At 42.3% G+C, this 18,007-nt stretch overlaps 1 long non-coding RNA gene across 1 annotated transcript; it reads right to left on the bottom strand.

Moving 5' to 3' along the window:
- Nucleotides 1-8,406: 8,406 nt before the first annotated feature.
- LOC123381152 lies at nt 8,407-10,731 on the bottom strand. The gene is made up of 3 exons (XR_006587828.1): nt 10,522-10,731; nt 9,715-9,776; nt 8,407-8,595 (listed from the first exon to the last, which is right to left on the bottom strand). It is a non-coding gene; the product is annotated as an uncharacterized LOC123381152 (long non-coding RNA).
- Nucleotides 10,732-18,007: the final 7,276 nt, after the last annotated feature.

Here is an 18,007-nt window from a genome sequence, read left to right as displayed (position 1 = left end):
CCTACAAAACCACTATTTCGTTTTCAACTACCATATTTCGATTTTAATTCCTTTTAGTAGGCTTTAGTTTTTAGAGCACCTTTCGGTTCACAACAAACATAAGGGAAAGGTACTGAGATTTCCTTTAGACTCCCTGACCCCACACACCTGTCCTCCCCCACTGTCAGCATCCCCCAGAAGAGTGGGCTATTTGTTACAGTCAATGACCCTATTTTGACATGTCATTATCACCCAAAGTTCATGGTTGGTTTACATTAGGGTTCACTCTTGGTGGTGTACATTCTACGGATTTGGACTGAAGTGTAATGACCTGTGTTTGCAATTACAGTATCGTGCAGAGTAGTCTCACTGCCCTAAAAATCCTCTGTGTCCCCCCTGTTCATCCCTCACTCGCCGCGGACCCCTGGCAACCACTGATCCTTTTACTGTCTCCATAGTTTTTCTTTTCCAGATTGTCATAATTGGAATTATATATTATGTGGCCTCTTCACGTTCTATCCTTTCACTTAGTGCTGTGCATTTAAGGTTCCTTCATGCCTTTTCTTTTTCTTTTTTTTTTAATTTTTTTTTCAACGTTTTTATTTATTTTTGGGACAGAGAGAGACAGAGCATGAACGGGGGAGGGGCAGAGAGAGAAGGAGACACAGAATCGGAAACAGGCTCCAGGCTCCAAGCCATCAGCCCAGAGCCTGACGCGGGGCTCGAACTCACGGACCGCGAGATCGTGACCTGGCTGAAGTCGGACGCTGAACCGACTGCGCCACCCAGGCGCCCCCCCCTTCATGCCTTTTCATGGCTTGGTGGCTCATTTCCTTTCAGCACTGAAGAACATTCCATTGTCTGGATGGACCACGGTTTATTTATCCATCACCTCCTGAAGGACAGCTTGGTTGTTTCCAAGTTTTAGCAATTGTGAATAAAGCAGCTATAAATATCTACGTGGAGATTTTTGTGTGGACATAAATTTTCACATCCTTTGGGTAAATACCAGAGAACATGATTTCTGGGTCGTATGGCAAAAGTATGTTTCACTTAGTAAGAAATTTCCAAGTTGTCTTCCAAAGTAGCTGTAGCGTTTCTGTATTCTTATCAGCAGTAAATGAGACTTTCACGTGCTCCCTATCCTTCCTGATATTTGGTAGCATCAGTGTTTGGATTTGGGCCCAGTCTCCTGAGATCAGATGATGTAGAACATCTTTAATATGCTTATTTGCCATCTGTATATCGTCTTTGGTGAGGTGACAGTTCAGATTTTTTCTCCATTTTTAAATCAGGCTGTTCGTTTTCACATTGTTGAATTTTAAGAGTTCTCTCCTTTCTTGAATAACTGTCATTTATCAGACAAATCTTTTTTCTAAGTTTTTCATTCTTTCATGGATCACGCCTTCGGTGTTGTGGCCAAAAAGTCATCGCCATAGCCGCCATAGCCATGGTTACGTAGGTTTTCTCCTACGTGATCCCTCCTGGAGTTTTATAGTTTTCCATCTTACGTTTGAGTCTACGGTCCGTTTTGAGCTAATTTTTTTTAATGGGTATAATGTCTTGTCTAGATTCTTTTTTTTTTTTTTGTCATGTTGATGCCCAATTCCAGCTCCATTTGTTGAAAAGACTATCCTGTCTTCATTCATGTTACCTATGTTTCTTTGTCAAGGTCAGTTGACATACCTCTGGGCTCACTATTCTGGTCTATTGATTATCTATTCCTTCACCGATACTATGCTGCCTTGATTACTACAGTTTTATACTAAACCTTGAAGCCACGTAGTGTCAGTCTTCCAACTTTTTTCTCCTTCACTAATGAGTTGGTTGTCCTGTGTCTTCTGTCTCTCCATATAAACTTAAGAGGCAGTTTGTCAAGATCCACGAAGTAACTTGCTGGAATTTGGGATTGGGATTGCATTGAATCTATAGACCATCTTGAGAAGAACTGACATCTTAACAATATTGATTCTTCTTATCCATAAACATAGAATATCTTCCCATTCATTTAATTCTTCTTATTTGTTCCAAGTTTTGCAGTTTTCCTCATGTAAATTTTTTTTGACATATTTTGTTAGTTTTACATCTAAGTGCATCGTTTGGGGGTTGCTAATGTGAAGGGTATTGTGTTTTAAATTTCAAACTTCACTTGTTCATTCCTGGCAATGTTGAAAAGCAATTCACTGTTACATTAACCTTGTATCTTGCAACCATGTTATAATTGCTCGTTAGTTCCAGGAGTTTTCTTTTTGATTCCTTCAGATTTACTAGATAGATGATTATGTCATCTTTGAACAAAAATAGTTTTCTTTCTTTCTTTCTTTCTTCCCAATTTTTCTATCTTTTTACTTCCTTCTCTTGCCATATTGTATAGCTAACAATTCCAATACGATGTTGAAATGGAGTGGTAAGAGGGAACATCCTTGCCTTGTTCCGGATCTTGGTAGAAAAACTTCTAGTTAATTACCATTAAATATGAATTCAACTGCAGAATTTTGTAAGTGTTGTTTGCAAGTTGAGGAAGTATCCTTATTTTTAGTTGCGGGGTTCTTCATCATGAATGGGTGTTGGATTTTTGTCAGATGTTTTTTCTACGTCTATTGTATAATCATGTGATTTTTCTTATTTAGTCTGTTGATATGATTGATAACATTAATCAGCTTTTTAATGTTGAACCAGTCTTGAATACCTGGGATAAACCCCATTTGGTCACGGTGTATACTTCTTTTTATACATTATTGCATTTGATTTGCTAACATCTGGGGTATGGAGGGTTTTTGCACCTATGTTCATAAGATATATGTGTCTGTTGTTTTCTTGCGATGTATTTGTCTGACTTTGATGTTGGGGTAGTGTTCACTTCATAGAACTATTCCCTCTGTTTCTTTCTTCTGAAAGAGACTGTAGAGAATTCATATAATTTCTTCCTTAAATGTTTGGTAGAAATTACCAGTGAACGCATCTGGGCCTGGTGCTTTTTCTTTGGGAAGGTTATTAATTACGGGTTCAATGTGTTTACTATATACAGGCCTATTCAGATGGTCCATTTTTCCTTATTTGAGTTTTGGCAGAATTTGTTATACAACGAATTGGTCTATTTCACCTAGGTTACCAAGTTTGTGGACATACAGTTGATCACAGTATTCCTTTATTATCTTTGTATTTATTTTTATAAGGATTTTTTTAATGTTTGTTTATTTATTTTGATAGTGCACCGGCAAGAGAGAGCAGGAGCGAGAAGGGGAGGGGCAGAGAGAGAGGGAGAGAGAGAATCCTAAGCAGGCTTCATGCTGACAGGACTTGATCTCACGAACCGTGAGAAATTAAGATTCGGACTGAGCCACTCAGGCTCCCCACTTTATTATATTCTTAGTGTCATGGGATCTGGAGTGATGTCTTCTCCCTCATTTCTGATATTGGTAATTTCTGTCCTCTTTTTCTTCATTAGTAGAGACTTATCAATTTCGCTTATCTTTTCAAAGACTAGGATTGGGATATTTTTTTAAAATTTTCTCTTTTGATTTCCTGTTTTTGATTTCATTGTATTCGGAATATGTTTTTAAAGAGCTCTGAAAATGTAATAAGAATAAGCCACCCACGGTGACAGATGTTAACTATGCTTATCACAATGAGCATTTAGTAATATATATATAAATATTGGGGGTGCCTGGGTGGCTCAGTCGGTTAAGCCTCCGACTTCAGCTCAGGTCACGATCTCACGGTCCGTGAGTTCGAGCCCCGCATCGGGCTCTGGGCTGATGGCTCAGAGCCTGGAGCCTGTTTCCGAGTCTGTGTCTCCCTCTCTCTCTGCCCCTCCCCCGTTCATGCTCTGTCTCTCTCTGTCTCAAAAATAAATAAACGTTTAAAAAAATTTTTTTTAAAAAATATTGAATCACTATATGGTAGACCTGAAAGTATAATATTGTATGTCAACTATACTTCAGTTCTTTTTTTTTAAAAGAATAACCCAACGATAAAATGGGCAAAGAATTTGGACAGACATGTCTCCGAAGAAGGTATACAAATGGTGAAAACGCACACAGAAAAACGTTCAATGTCATTTCTCATTAGGGAACTGCAAACCAAACCCAATAAGATACCACTAGACATCATCAGAATGGCTGTAATCAAAAAGACGGCCAGTAACAAAAGCTGGCAAAGATGCGGAGAGATCGGAACGCAGCTTTGCTGGTGAGAATGTAAACTGGTAGGGTCACACTAGAAAGCAGTTTGGCAGGACCTCAAGATGTAAAATATAGAGATATCAGATGTGCCGCAATTCCACTCTTAGTAACTGCCGAAGGGAAAATGAGAGCATATGTCCATGCAAAGATTCATAAATGAACGTTCATAACAGTTATTATTCATAATAGCCCAAAAGTGGACCCAACCCAAATATCCATCAACTGATAAACGCGTAACACAAAATGTGGTATGCCCATACAATGGAATACTATTTGGCAATAGAAAAAAAATAAAAGGGATAAAGTACGTGTAGGTACTGCAAAGGTAAACTTCAAATGTTTTGTCATGAAAAGAAGCCAGTTGCAGAAGCTCAAATATTATATTATTCCATTTATGTAGTGTTCACAATAGGTGTATCCATAGAAATAGAAATAGGTCAGTAACTAGCTGGGGCTGGAGTGGGGCGTTGGGGTGATGAGAGGGGAATAGGCACTGATCCCTAATAGATACAGTTTCTTCTGGAGATGATGAAATTATCTAAAACTAGATTCTGGTGATCATTACACAATTCTGCAAATACAGGAAACACTTTGAACTGTATATTTTAAATTGGAGAATTTTACGCGCTGTGACTCCTACCTCAATAAAGCTGTTATTAAAGAAAGCATTCCGATACAATAAGGAGATTACTAAAAACAGCCCTTCTTCCCATAGATCTGGCATTTTTTATCAATCCTACCACATTACATGCTTCTCCATATGCTTGGTTTAGTTTCGCTACTCGGGGATTCTTACAGTAAAACACTTCTGGGCAGCCTCTACCGCTTTATCTAGATTATATGCAATATTTCCCAATAATAAAGACTATTTACATCTATATTTCTGAAGGAGATGGATATGATTTCCTCATAACACTACAAATATAAAATCTTAAATGTCTTTATGGACAGTCTGACGAAACAATAGGACTTCAATGGTTAACTCATTTGTCTTCTCCCTTCAGGACAATACTTCAGTTTTAAAAACGTCCTCTGCTATATTCCCCTCCCCCCAAATATGCATTCAAAATGGCTTGTGAAATGTATGTTAAATAAATCTTTTTCACTATGTTGAAAGTTTAAGTGATTTAATAAAAATAGAATCCAACATTTTACAACTTGAACAAGCTTTCAAACGCCACATTTACTAAACTCCATTCTTTCGGTGATGGAATCATCTGAGAGTTCAGCCTGAGACAGGCTCACCTCCTACGTAACTCCAGAGGAACTGTGTGGGATGGGAGCCTGGCCCTGTAACCTGGTAAGGCCATGAAAGCTTAATTAATTTTCAGAAAACAAAGTGATTTGCATGGTCTAATTAGCCTATATCTCTGAAACATACCCCAAACAAAGCTAAGTGATACAGTTTTATGCAAACAAACAATAAAACCTAATCACTCCCCACGTTCACACACCACCATTATTATAGTTGTTCAACCTTTTTTAACTCTCCATTGCTTGGAATAATAATAACCTGTTAGAACTTTGAAATGAAAATCTTTCTACCTGACAAATGCTGATGTTTTTAAGTATTTCAAAAGCCAGTGTCAAACAGGCTTCTTGTGATTTCCATCTAGGTTTGTGCTTGAACGTTAGTGAAGTTATCAAGAGCAAAGGGCCTCAGATTAGCCCCTCCTCCATAATTCCCCAACGTCAAGCAGCAGGGGGAGCTCTCCTATTATCTAAGTGACCACAAACAAAGCAAGGAAGCATTTTTATAGACTCTCCTGGGGACAATGGCGAGGGATTTTTTTCTAAATGGATGCTCGAATCCGAAGACCATTAATGCAATGATTTGCTCAAAGTTGGGAGCCGTACTTCATTCAGGGTCAAGAAGGTATTTCCTAAAACAGCCTTGTAAATTGATGAGGATGTGGAAGTTGTGAGACTATAGAAAATTGTCCCATTCCGAGAAGGAACCACACCCCATCACTTAAGTGGAATACAACTTAATTGTATCAGAATCTTAATGGCCATAATGAGCATCATCATCTCCTTGATATGATGGAGTGTTTAGAAAGGTTAGAAAAAAGATAAATTCAGACTAATAGATTTTCAGACTTTGAAAAAGGTGGATTTCTGCCATAAATTATATTGCAGGATGTACAAAATGAAAAGAGCTTCCAGAAGTCTCAGACTCTTGAAAACAATTTGAGATTTTGTTAAGTTAAATGAAATGATGTCATCGTAAGGAAATGAATGATATACCCAGTAAGCTTTTCATGTAATTTATGAAAATAATACCATCACAATTAAAGAGAAGTTTGTATCATTCTTAATGATAACTGCTGAGTTAAAGTAACAATGCTCTTTCAGATGCTACACGGTGAGTATCACAATATGGTGAACTGAAGGCCATAAAATACAAAGCGGAGTTACCAAGAGGCAACAAGAGCAAGAATTTTCTGTTTCAGTGTGAATACATCCTCCAGCATCATATTGCTAAATGTGGCAGAAACCACGGATTGGCCCAAGTACCTATTTGCTCCTCTTCTCTCTATTAATAGAATTAACACATTTTTGGCTCCTCAGAGGAGGAACTACAATTCCCAGGCTTCCTCGCGGCCAGTAGAAGGCAGACGACTACATTCTGGCCTATAGGATATGAATGGAAGTCAAGTGATACGAGCTGAAGGGCCGCGAATGGTAGAGGACACATTGGGGAATGGAGCATGCTCACACCTACCCTTTCTCCTTCCCACCGGCAGGAAAGTGGATATGAGAATGAGTCACCTCAGATCATGTGGAGAGGACAAAATCCCTGGGAGTCAAGCAGTAAAACAGAAGGAACTTGTGCACCTTACAACTTGGCCAAGCAGAACCACCATGCTGGCTTAGATCCTTATGTCAGAGGGGAATGCATTGTTTAGACCACTATTATTTTGTGTTTCTGTCTCCATAGTTTAATCCATATCCTAACTAATCCCTAAAAGCTTATTTTTTTCCATTGTGGACTTATCTAAGAGTTTAGCAAGGGAACCCAGCACCGGATTGTTCTAGTGTCAAAAATTTATACAGAGACTTATTGACTGGTGATCCAATATTTGGGAGCTAAATAGATGATAGGTAGGTAGATAGACAGATAGATAGAAAAGAGAGACACACAGAGACACACAGAGAAAAATGATATATTTCCCCTATGAGCAGGAATTAGGAGGGCAAGAAGCAGGTGCTGCAGGAGGAGGAGAAGGAAGGGAGACGGAAAAAGAAGAGAGAGGAAAGAAAGACCAATCTCAGTCTGGCCAGGATAGTTCCAGTTACATATGTGGCATGACGTAGTTAATAGTGCCTCCTTTTGGGGCTCCTGGGTGGCTCAGTCGGTTGAGCATCCAACTTTGGCTCAGGTTACGATCTCACGGTCCATGAGTTCGAGCCCCGCATCGGGCTCTGTGCTGATGGCTCAGAGCCCGGAGCCTGCTTCAGATTCTGTGTCTCCCTCTCTCTCTGCCCCTCCCCTGCTCATGCTCTGTCTCTCTCTGTCTCAAAAATAAATAAAAACATTTTAAAAAATTAAAAAAAAATGCCCCCTTTGGCTCTAAGAAGAGCCCTGATAAGGACAATATACTATATGGCCACTCTTTCCTTTGATGTACTTACAGAAGACCCCTACTATCTGAGACAGCCTGAGGTGGACTTCGTGTCCTGAAACCTGAAAGTACCTAACCCAGGAGAACATAAATATGCTAAGAGAGAGAACAGGGTCATGGATGACACCAAAACTGAAAGAATATAAAATGCAAATTGTCTAAGAAAAAGAGTATTGCAAGGAAAATGATAAAAAGCATAGGACTTCATCAAATCAAAATTCTAAGAAAAAAATCTTGGTAGCAATGCTTTTGATAAACCCGAATGAGAAGCACAGGAGGGAGCAGCCAGAGAAGGTAGAAGGGAAGTCGAGGGAAGATCTACTGCGGGTACACAGTGAGATTCGGGGAGCAGGAACCTACAGAAGCCATCTTTCCATCAGCTCTTGACTTCCATAGCATCAACTGTATCAATAACCAGTAATGAATTACTGTGTGAAAGAAACTCAGAAAGTCTCTGACCTTGTAGTAAATACCCAATTCACTCTACCCTAACATAAAACTATGGAAGAACATTGGAAGAACATAAAGTGGGCAAGAAGTAGCCTTCTAGGGGCATTTTATCAATGGCTTTCTGTTCTGTTCTGTTTTGTTTTAAGAAAACAGATACATCTTCAGGCTAACTGTGCATCTCTTTATTTCTTATGAATTCACGAAATGGCAGGGTTCCTAGTCAAAATTAACATTCGTTCAGCGGGTGTACGACTAGCCTCTTTCATCAGACCCAAAGTACACTGACTTTGATGTTCACAAGCACGAACTCCAGGCAAGATGATCAAACCACATACATGGCCAGCCGCCTTTGTTACCTGTGATTCAGAGTGAGCAAGAGGGAGAAAAGGTAAGTGAGAAACGACTCCAAGTTCACACAATGTGCACATAATGCACACTTCTCATCAAAATTTTAAGAGACATAGCAAATCATTCACTGAGGTGCCAGGATTATTTTACAGTTTTAAACTGGTGCTTCAGCTAATTATGATTTTCCCTAAAACCCAGGAATATTCACGTGTTTATGTATTTGTGTATGATCTTCACAGACTCTTTGGATACTATAAAATTAATCACTCATAGAACACAAAGTTAATTCATGTGATGGGTGGCAGGGGTTTGTTTTATTTTTATTTTTTATTTTTGTCTTTTGGGTTTTTTTATGTTTTCTTGCTGCACTGATCTATATTTGGAAGCACTGGGAAGTTGGATGAATAGAAGCAGAGGCTAGGGAGATGGAAGATGTCTATTCCAGACTATTTATCCAAATTAGGAACAGTTCCAAGGGCATTTAGAGCTGAGACCAGGGGGTGCACCAAAGTGTTTTCTTGAACATGAGAAACCTTTTCTTCTAGGACAGACTGGGCTCAGATGATAGGAGAAACTCACCACACTGTGGCTGAGGGTAGATACACGACTATTGTCTTCATTATGGTTTAAAGCAATAGCCAGACAATGCAGTGAATTTCCTGGTCAGGGAAAGAGTGTGTAAGAAGCACGTAGCTTGTAATGTCAGGAAAAAAATAAGCTGACTTAATAATTGGAAGTCTTTGGCGTCAAGGTCACCGTATTGGGGCAAGTTAAGTGTTAAGGAATCTCATTTTTTCTTACTGGTAAAAAAAAACTCAAAGTCTTCAGGACCCTCTTCCCAGTAGGAAATGTAGATTCAGTGAGAACTGGGACAGTGGCTTGTGTCTCTCCAGTCCAGTGCCAGAATATGTAAGTCTTCCAAAAACCACCCACTCTGCTCTATACACAGATGCGCCCTGGCTGAAGAAAGCCTCACTAATGCAGAAGATCTGAAAGGCATACAAAATTCAAGAAAACAAATTGTGACCAGGGAAAGTTGAACAGGCTGTGTAAGGCTGCATTACAAAGCTGGCTGATGTTCATGACTGGAGAACAGTATTAGCAAAGTGCCTGGGAGAGATTCTTACCATGAAAGCGGCTGAGTCACTGGACCAAAGCCTCAGGGGCTCGGCTTGAAGCTGTACAGAGACTTGGAGAATAAAAGGAAAACCACACGTTACAGCAGGCTGACCGAAGAACAGCAGGGACGATCACCAGTGTCATCAGTTCATAGTTTTAAAAAAGCAATCAGTAAAGACATTGGGGAACTTCAGGAAGCAATAAGCATAGAACTATATGATCAGAAGAAATTAAAGACTAAGCCTGATCTTTTCAGTTGTCGACACATGGGTAGGACATTGTCTTAGGTATAAATGACTTACAACCTGTTCGCATTGTTCCATTTTAACTGGAGGCATGAGGACTTTATCTTAGGATTCAAACAGAAGAGGGGCATGCCTGGATGACCCCATCCACAAGATCTTTAAGCCTTTGGCGATGGTTTCCTGCTCTGATGAGCCAGGCCAACATGAGGAGGTGGGTAAGTGAAAGACCATTTATGTGTTCGCACTGTTTTGTCTGACACAGAACGTGCGGGACACGACTGCGGTATGTCTTTCAGAAAGACTCTGTTGACTCTGATATCAGGATCACCTATACTGATATTTTATTCATTGGGCATGGTGAACATTATTATTTTATTATTAAAATATAAGTAAATATCACCCTATTTATTCATTTTTATTCGCTTATCATTTTACTAAGCACATTGGTCGGCCATTCTTAGAAAAGCACCTAACAGTTTTGTGGGTTTTTTTACAGTGTTTTAAAATAACTATCCATGTGTTTGGTCCTGCGCTTCTCTGATGCAATTCTCAGTCCTCAAATAAGCTTACTTATCGGGTGACAGGCGTCCCGGACCAATATTTCCCAACGTGGGCGAGTGTCTAACAGGCAGTCCTGCATAAGTTCTTTTTTGGCGTGATGGTAGACACGACACTGGCTGTGTAGGACATTGTGATCGGCTGTATTCGGATGGCTTTGTTTGCCTTTATAAACTACAAGTTCAGCACAAACTCAGAACTACCCTCCGACCGGATGCTGAGTCTGTGGAGCCCCCGGATGGGGTTAGCAGCTTCCGGTTTCCGCCCCTGTGCGGAAACAGTTCCCACTGCGCGTGCACCATTTTCCTTCTCTTAAAAGCCATTGTTTTTTTCTTTCAAATTTCCCCCAAGGCCTTTTCTCATTGAAGGCAAGACCAGGAAAACTTTTAATAGCTAATGTTTTCCGTTTAGCCAAAATGGAGTGTTTCAAAAGTTTGGACTTTTGTGCATATTGAAGCTAAGTAAATGTGTCTCAGGAGTTCCCAAAAGTGAAGTTTTGAGAGAAGATGAAAAATAGGGAAAAACTTATCCTATGAATATTTTTAGTTTCTTTTTTCTTTTTTAAAATTCTGATTTTAGAAAATTGTGAGAAAGAATTAAGGATCCATAGTTGTACCTGGCCAGAAGTATCCACCAAACTGAATAGAAAGGAAGATATTATCCGCCTTCGATATTAAATTCTACAGGTGCGTGGAATATTTGCCTGTTAGGCAGATAGGACTCTCAGGCTTCTAGAGAATTCTAGACCTGTCAGAAATGGTTACAATGAAAAATATTTTCTCCCCCTGGGAAGCAGAAATATGCTAATGCCAAACCAATTGCATACTTTCAAGTTACGTTCAGGCAGGATAGAAAGCACCCATCTGAAATTCAGACCCATTTTTACCACATCTCATTTTTAATTATCTAGACAAATATGGCAACTTCTAGTTCACTTTCACTGAGGCTATCCAGCGTTAGACTTTCAAAAGCAGCTACCCTTCACAAGGACGTAGCAGCCGTTGGACAATTCATAGGCACATTCCACTATAATTAAAGCCAAGAAACAGGGGAGAACCATATCCAATTGAATCTGAAAAGAGAATTTTAGTCAGCCAGAACATCCTCACTCAAAATAGACTAGACAAAAAAAAAAAAAAGAAAGAAAAGTTCAGTAAACTTTAGAATTTTATAAAAAAAAAAAAAAGCCTACCAAAACAATGACTATACTAGAGAGAAAAATTGCCGTTAACTTTGAATGACACCCTGTAATGACTTTATCAAGTTTTCACGTCTATTAAATTATAGCTTGAGATCACTGGGCATCCCAGCTCACTTTAGTGAGAAACCCAAAAGCAAGCTGCTACATCCCGCGTCAGCGTCAGTTTTGAGTTCCAAGCAACCCCCGAGGGAAGGGGCCAGGTCTCGCCTGTCCACAGGTGCAGTCCTGGGTGCACCTGCAGAGAGCCCGTGCGAGGCCAGTACACCTGCCTGGGTGTCCCGAGACCGCTTCAGAGATACACCGCGCAGAGGAAGAACCCCCACCCGGAATCTGGAGACAGAGTCCTTCCGGAGACAAGCAGAGAGTTAAATGGTGTGTTCAGCTTTGGAGTGCTTGGTCCAAAGTGGTCAAAGCAACAGTGCAGAGGAGCGTATTGGTAGCACCCTCATGTCGAATCAAGGCCAGGGGGTCAGGCTGGCAGGCCGAGAAGGAACACACACAGCACATGTGCACCCTTCCATGCAGCTAGCCCGGTGCCCTGCCCCTGGAATAGTGCTCACCAATGTCGCCACCTTTGTCCTCTTAACGGGTCACATCATGCTGTCATCTAGTATTCCAGAGACAGGTTTGGGATTGTTTTACTGAGAAGTGGGCCATAGTTTATACCAGTCTCTTTATATCTCCCACTCTTCATATGTTCACATGCACGTGAATGCTTTGTGTTAAAGACATACGTTTAAGTCAGAAGAGCCTACAAGAGGACCCAGTAAATACAGAAGAGGAGCATGAGCAGATGTGCACTCAACTGGCTATGGGGACGCCCAGAGCCTGGGGACAGAGCCCTAGTTACTGCAGCAGGACAGGGAGGGCCATTGTACCTCTATGGCCCCATGTCCTCAACTGCAGAGCAAAGACATTGAATTAACGTCCCAATGTCTCTTTGACTTTTAAAAACATACTGGTCAGGGCACCGGGGTGGCTCAGTTGGTTAAGCGTCTGATTTCGGCTCAGGTCGTGGTCTCATGGTCTATGGGTTCGAGCCCCGTGTCAGGCTCTGTGCTGACAGCTCAGAGCCTGGAGCCTGCTTTGGATTCTGTGTCTCCCTCTCTCTCCCCCTCCCCTGCTCGTGCTCTGTCTCTCTCTCAAAATAAATAAACATTAATAAAAATTAAGCAAACAAACAAAAACGTACTGGTCACCCAGCGTTCCTACTGGATTTAGTGTCAGGAATCCCAGAGAGCCAGCAGCTCCCCGTCATCTGCACCTGTGACTCAACCTTTCGGTCAACCCCTGACTCAACGTCCGTTTTCTCCTCGTTGTCCACACTTGCACAGATGTTGCGGGTGGGGTGGCTTTCCCTCAGAGCCGGCAAAGTCTTCTCTGCCGAGAGGAGAACGAGGGCTTCCCATGACCACCCGCTCCCATTCTGTAGAGGAGGAAGTGTTTGGAAGAGAGACGTAAAAAGGAAAAGTCACAAATGAATGGAAGAGGCTTTGGTGGTGTATCAGGCCGCTGTGCAGACCTTCCCTTCAGATGCTTCCTCTGGGGTTCCATTTCAGGTCACCTTATGCCGTGGCTGGGGTAATGAGGACGCCCCAGTAGAGCTTGCTGTTTCCCTGAGACCTCTCATTAGCAATAGAGCCCCTGCCTGCCAAGGGATTGCCAAGGAGGCCCGTCTCTATGGGAATGCCTGCACCTCATGCTTTACGACATGGAAGATGCTTAGAGGCAAATGGGAGTTTTATGAATATGATGTTAATAAAAACTGATTTCCGAAAATGAAGCTGCCTCTTTATACTACCTGCAGGGTAGAGAAACAAGCCACTTGAGGGGCGCCTGGGTGGCTCAGTCGGTTGAGCGTCCGACTTCGGCTCAGGTCATGATCTCGCGGTCCGTGAGTTCGAGCCCCGCGTGGGGCTCTGGGCTGACGGCTCAGAGCCTGGAGCCTGTTTTGGATTCTGTGTCTCCCTCTCTCTCTGACCCTCCCCCGTTCATGCTCTGTCTCTCTCTGTCCCAAAAATAAATAAATGTTAAAAAAAATTAATAAAAAAACCCAAGCCACTTGAGTGATAAATGCCTGCTTTTTCCAATCATCATCGGCCACATATTCTTTTACTTACACAAGCTCCTGTTTACCTTAGACAAAATAGTAGTACGTAGAGCAATTAGCAGGTTCTAGTAAGACTTGGGAGCTTACGTTTGTGAGGACCAGGCCAGAGCGCTCTCCGCCACGTCTACAGGTTGGTGGGTTGTCCCCCAGTCTCCTTGCCCTGCTTCCCACCCCCCGCAGAAAGGCTGGGATGCGAACGGTTATCTCACGATGGATGGCGTCCCTTCTTCGTGACCTACCACACTCACATGATTTAAGCCATGGTTTTGGATGTTGTTGATGATTTATTGTATGAAAAATGCAAATGATCTGGATGGCAGATGTTTTATATTTTCTGACCATTCATTTTCAGTGGGAATGTAATTAAAATTTATGAAGTGTATCTGCTGAATTGCATTGGCAATTGATGATCTTACTCCAGGGCTGTCTAGGTAGAGATGATGAGTAATTGTGGACGGTGAGACGTGGTGACAAGGGCGGGGCGTGATGCCTCCGCCACAGTGAAGCCACCTGGGCAAAGGACGGAGTTCCTTTGTCTTACGGCATGACCCCCGGCCCCACCCAGGCACACAGTGGCGAAAGGCAGGAACAGGGTCTGTCCCTCCTTTTGCAGAGTTTAAAACTCTGTGCCAGGCTCCTGATTTCTCTCATTTTCCCTAAGTACTCTCTTCTGTAAGTCATGTTCTAGGCCGATGCTGGGGACCCAGGGTATAGTCTGAACCTTCAGAGAAAGCCCACAGAACTAACTTTGGCAAATTCCAAGTGTCTCCAAGGGAGTTGCATTGTTTGTCCCTTACGTGTGATTTTTCCAGATGTCAAAAAAGTAGTCAAAGCCTATATACACACCTCCACTGTATGTGTTCTACGGTAGTGTGATTAGCAGTTTCCATGTCTGTCTCCCTCCTGGATCGTGAGCTGCTTGAGATCAAGCACCTTGCCTTTGGTTCTCAGTATCCCCAAAATCTAGCCCCCATCCTAGAGCAGTGCCTGCCACATGAACTGATTCTGCACTTGGTTGACCTGTATTGAGGATGCTTCATCTGGGGTCAGAAAGAGAAGAAAGCCAAAGAACCAGAAAATTCTGTATCATGGGATAATCAGCATGTTTTTTATTAGCTTATTACCTTTTGTGATATCATTTATTAAAATACCAAAGCTTTACAACGGATATCATTACTGTCATGCAAAACCCCTCGATTATTCCAATGAATGTCCACAGTCTGAATCCAAGTAAGCCATGTGATTGGATGATATAAAGGAAGGAAGTAAACAAGAGTCACAAAGTCCATGGTTAATGGTTTGGACACTCCCCATATAGAAGCCTTCCTTTTGCTTCCACTTGCTCTGCACCCAAATTTTGACCTTGCATTGCACAACTCAACGTGTGCATAGGTCAATGAAGGCGTGCTCTAAAGACGCTGCCGCCAGTAGCCTGGGGTTCCAGAAAGATCGATCCCTATGACAACTAGCTGAAGAGTCTGAGGGGAGCCACGTCTTCTATCAGTTCACCCTTTTCCACCGGAAGCCCTTTTTTCCCGTCTCTTCTCCCGTCCGTGGACCTTTCTATGACCAGCGCATCCGTGCATTATCTACTAGGTAATTTCCTAGCCATGCATCCCATCTTTCACGATTATTAACACGAGTACTAGGCCGCTTTGACAGCTGCTTCTTCTCACTAAAATGGAAAGGAACGGGAAAATTCTGAGATCGTTTATTTCTACTCTATCAGACCCAGATTCTACAGGTAAGCAATCTGGCAATTTCCATTTTAACCTTTGATTTCTTCACCTACCCCGGCCCTATAATCCCATCTGAGGAAACTACCCTAATGATCTCTAATCAGTACAAACATTTGGTACAAGGATATTCATTGCAGTGTATTAAATGTCGAAAGATGGGAAAATACTTAAATAAATTATGGTGCAGCCACAGGACAGGATATCTGCTGAACATAACAAAACTGTGTTTTCCTTCTTTGACCCTAAAATTCTACTTCCATATCTTATGTCAGAAATAAATCATGAGGAGTATCCACGAATGTTTGGCTGCACGTTATGTTTGTAGCTTCATTATAAATCACAGAAAAGGAACAAGCCTCGATGTCTGATATCAGTTTATCTATTAAGTGAACTATTTAACAGTGGACCATTATGCAGTTAATATAGATAATTATATAGATTATAATTCACAAGAGTTATGTAATACTATTTATTATAAAAGTAAATTATTATGTGCCTAAATTATAAGTGTGCGTATATAATTATGTATATAATTATACTATTTTCATTCAAAATGTATCTGAAAAGACAGTAATAGGCATCTCTCTTTTCTATATTTTTACTTTTCTTAAAAAGAATATCTAGGCTTGCACAATAAAGAAAAATAAAAGAGTAAAACCCCCTACTTCAAAAAGAAGTATAATTTTAAAAGACAAAATCAGAATACAGCTTTCTAATTAAAGCATTGCCCAAATTTTGTTTTTGACATTTGGAGGATAATGTATACACTTCAGCTAACACGGATACGTCTATGACAATTCCTAAGGTTTGGGGTGATTTTTATTTCATTCTTCATACGGTTGTATCTTCCAAATGTTCTACTGAAATCACATATTTTTTTTTTTGCAATCACATATTTTAATCATAGAAAACAAATAGCAATTATAGAGTACATATGGGTAGAATTTGAGGTTTCTTTTTTAATTTTCACCAAAGGGCTAAAAAAGAAAGTAAAGTGGTGAGTGAATTGGGGGAAATCTGCAGGCAACCGAGCACCTCTCAAGCCTTGACCTTAAACTTCAGTTTCGAGCTGCCCTTCTCCTGCCATGTTTACGAAACTCAGTGCTAGGATTTTCATTGACAACCACAAGCTTGCTGAAGCTCTCTTTCCTGTGACACTTGTCATAATAAAAAGACATTAACATTTTAGTATTTGGGCAAAATGTTTAACACTCAAACATTTGTATTTTTCCTCCAGTTTTCAAAACAACTTGAAATCTCTCTTTTCAAAACAGTGTTAAATGATGTCACTCATTAGCTAGCAGGTGGCTGGGAGTGAAGAGCGGTATTCAGTGCTTCCGTTTCCTGGGGACCCTGAGACACGGACCAGGGGAGGGTGCCGGGCAGGGGCTCAACGCAGGACCTCCGAGAGCCTAGCGGGGAGCCCCTGGGCCGGCGCACGCGCCTCCACGGCCACACCAGCGTGGAGCGGGTGACGTCCCAGCTCACGCTTGTCCGGAGGGGGCTGATCCTGGGGAAATCAGGCTGCCGCGATGACAGAACTGGGGTCGTGCCGTGCAGGAGCCATGTGCCCCACAGATGAAACCGTGCTCAGAAGCCCAGCTGTCACGTTTAGGGCCGACTGAAAGGAAGGAGGCATCACGCGCCTGGAAGGAAAAGGGCGAGATCCTGAAGTGCACGTGACAGCACAGAAAGAGAACGTGGCACTGGTAACACAGTTCGCCTCACGCTGGTGACGATGTTGGGATAATACCGTAGTCGAGGGGGCAACGGTGACAAAGTGCAATCAAAGGGGCGCGTAGAAGAAGCGATCTTGAGTCCTGCCGGGACCAGCCCAACGAGGCTTCCTGCAGACAGAGGCGGCCGAGGCTCAGGGTTCGGGGGCCCGGCCTCGCGGGGTGGCGGAAAGTGTGTGCCTCTGCAAACGGCCCCGCTGGATCTGAGTGGCTGGTGTGGGACTGAAAGCCTCTCGTCAGATGCACCGTAACTGCAGGAGCGAGCGGTATGTCAGCGTTTCCGTAAGGATGGGATCCCTTTGGGCGACAGCGACACCCTCGCTGCCACGTTAGGCCCTGGTCACCTTCGCCCGCCAGCCTTGCCCCCCGTGGGTCCCTCCGATCGCGTCAGTGGCCCGTTGTCCTGAAGCTGATCAGTGAGACTTGAGGGAGGGAACCGAACCAGCCATTGCCAGAGCCAGAGTAACTGCATTAATGCCTCTTGGACCCAGTGCTAGGGGTGTGGACGGCCCGATCTCCAGGCACGAGACACTCCAGATAATGAGCGACATTGTGGCGTCGGGAGTCACTGAGCCACTGGGATAACAAATGCATGACAAGACTGTTGCGAAAATTGAGAGACTAGTATGCCGTGCAGGGGCAGTGACGCATCAGTGCGGGCAGCACACCCCCCATGGACGTGCGTTATCAAAACGTCGTTAGTAGAATGTGC

The sequence above is a fragment of the Felis catus genome, chromosome D3, assembly GCF_018350175.1.
Source record: "Felis catus isolate Fca126 chromosome D3, F.catus_Fca126_mat1.0, whole genome shotgun sequence".
Lineage (NCBI taxonomy): Eukaryota > Metazoa > Chordata > Mammalia > Carnivora > Felidae > Felis > Felis catus.
Note: the sequence above shows the minus strand (reverse complement) of the source record. Positions and strands in the feature narration are given on the sequence as shown.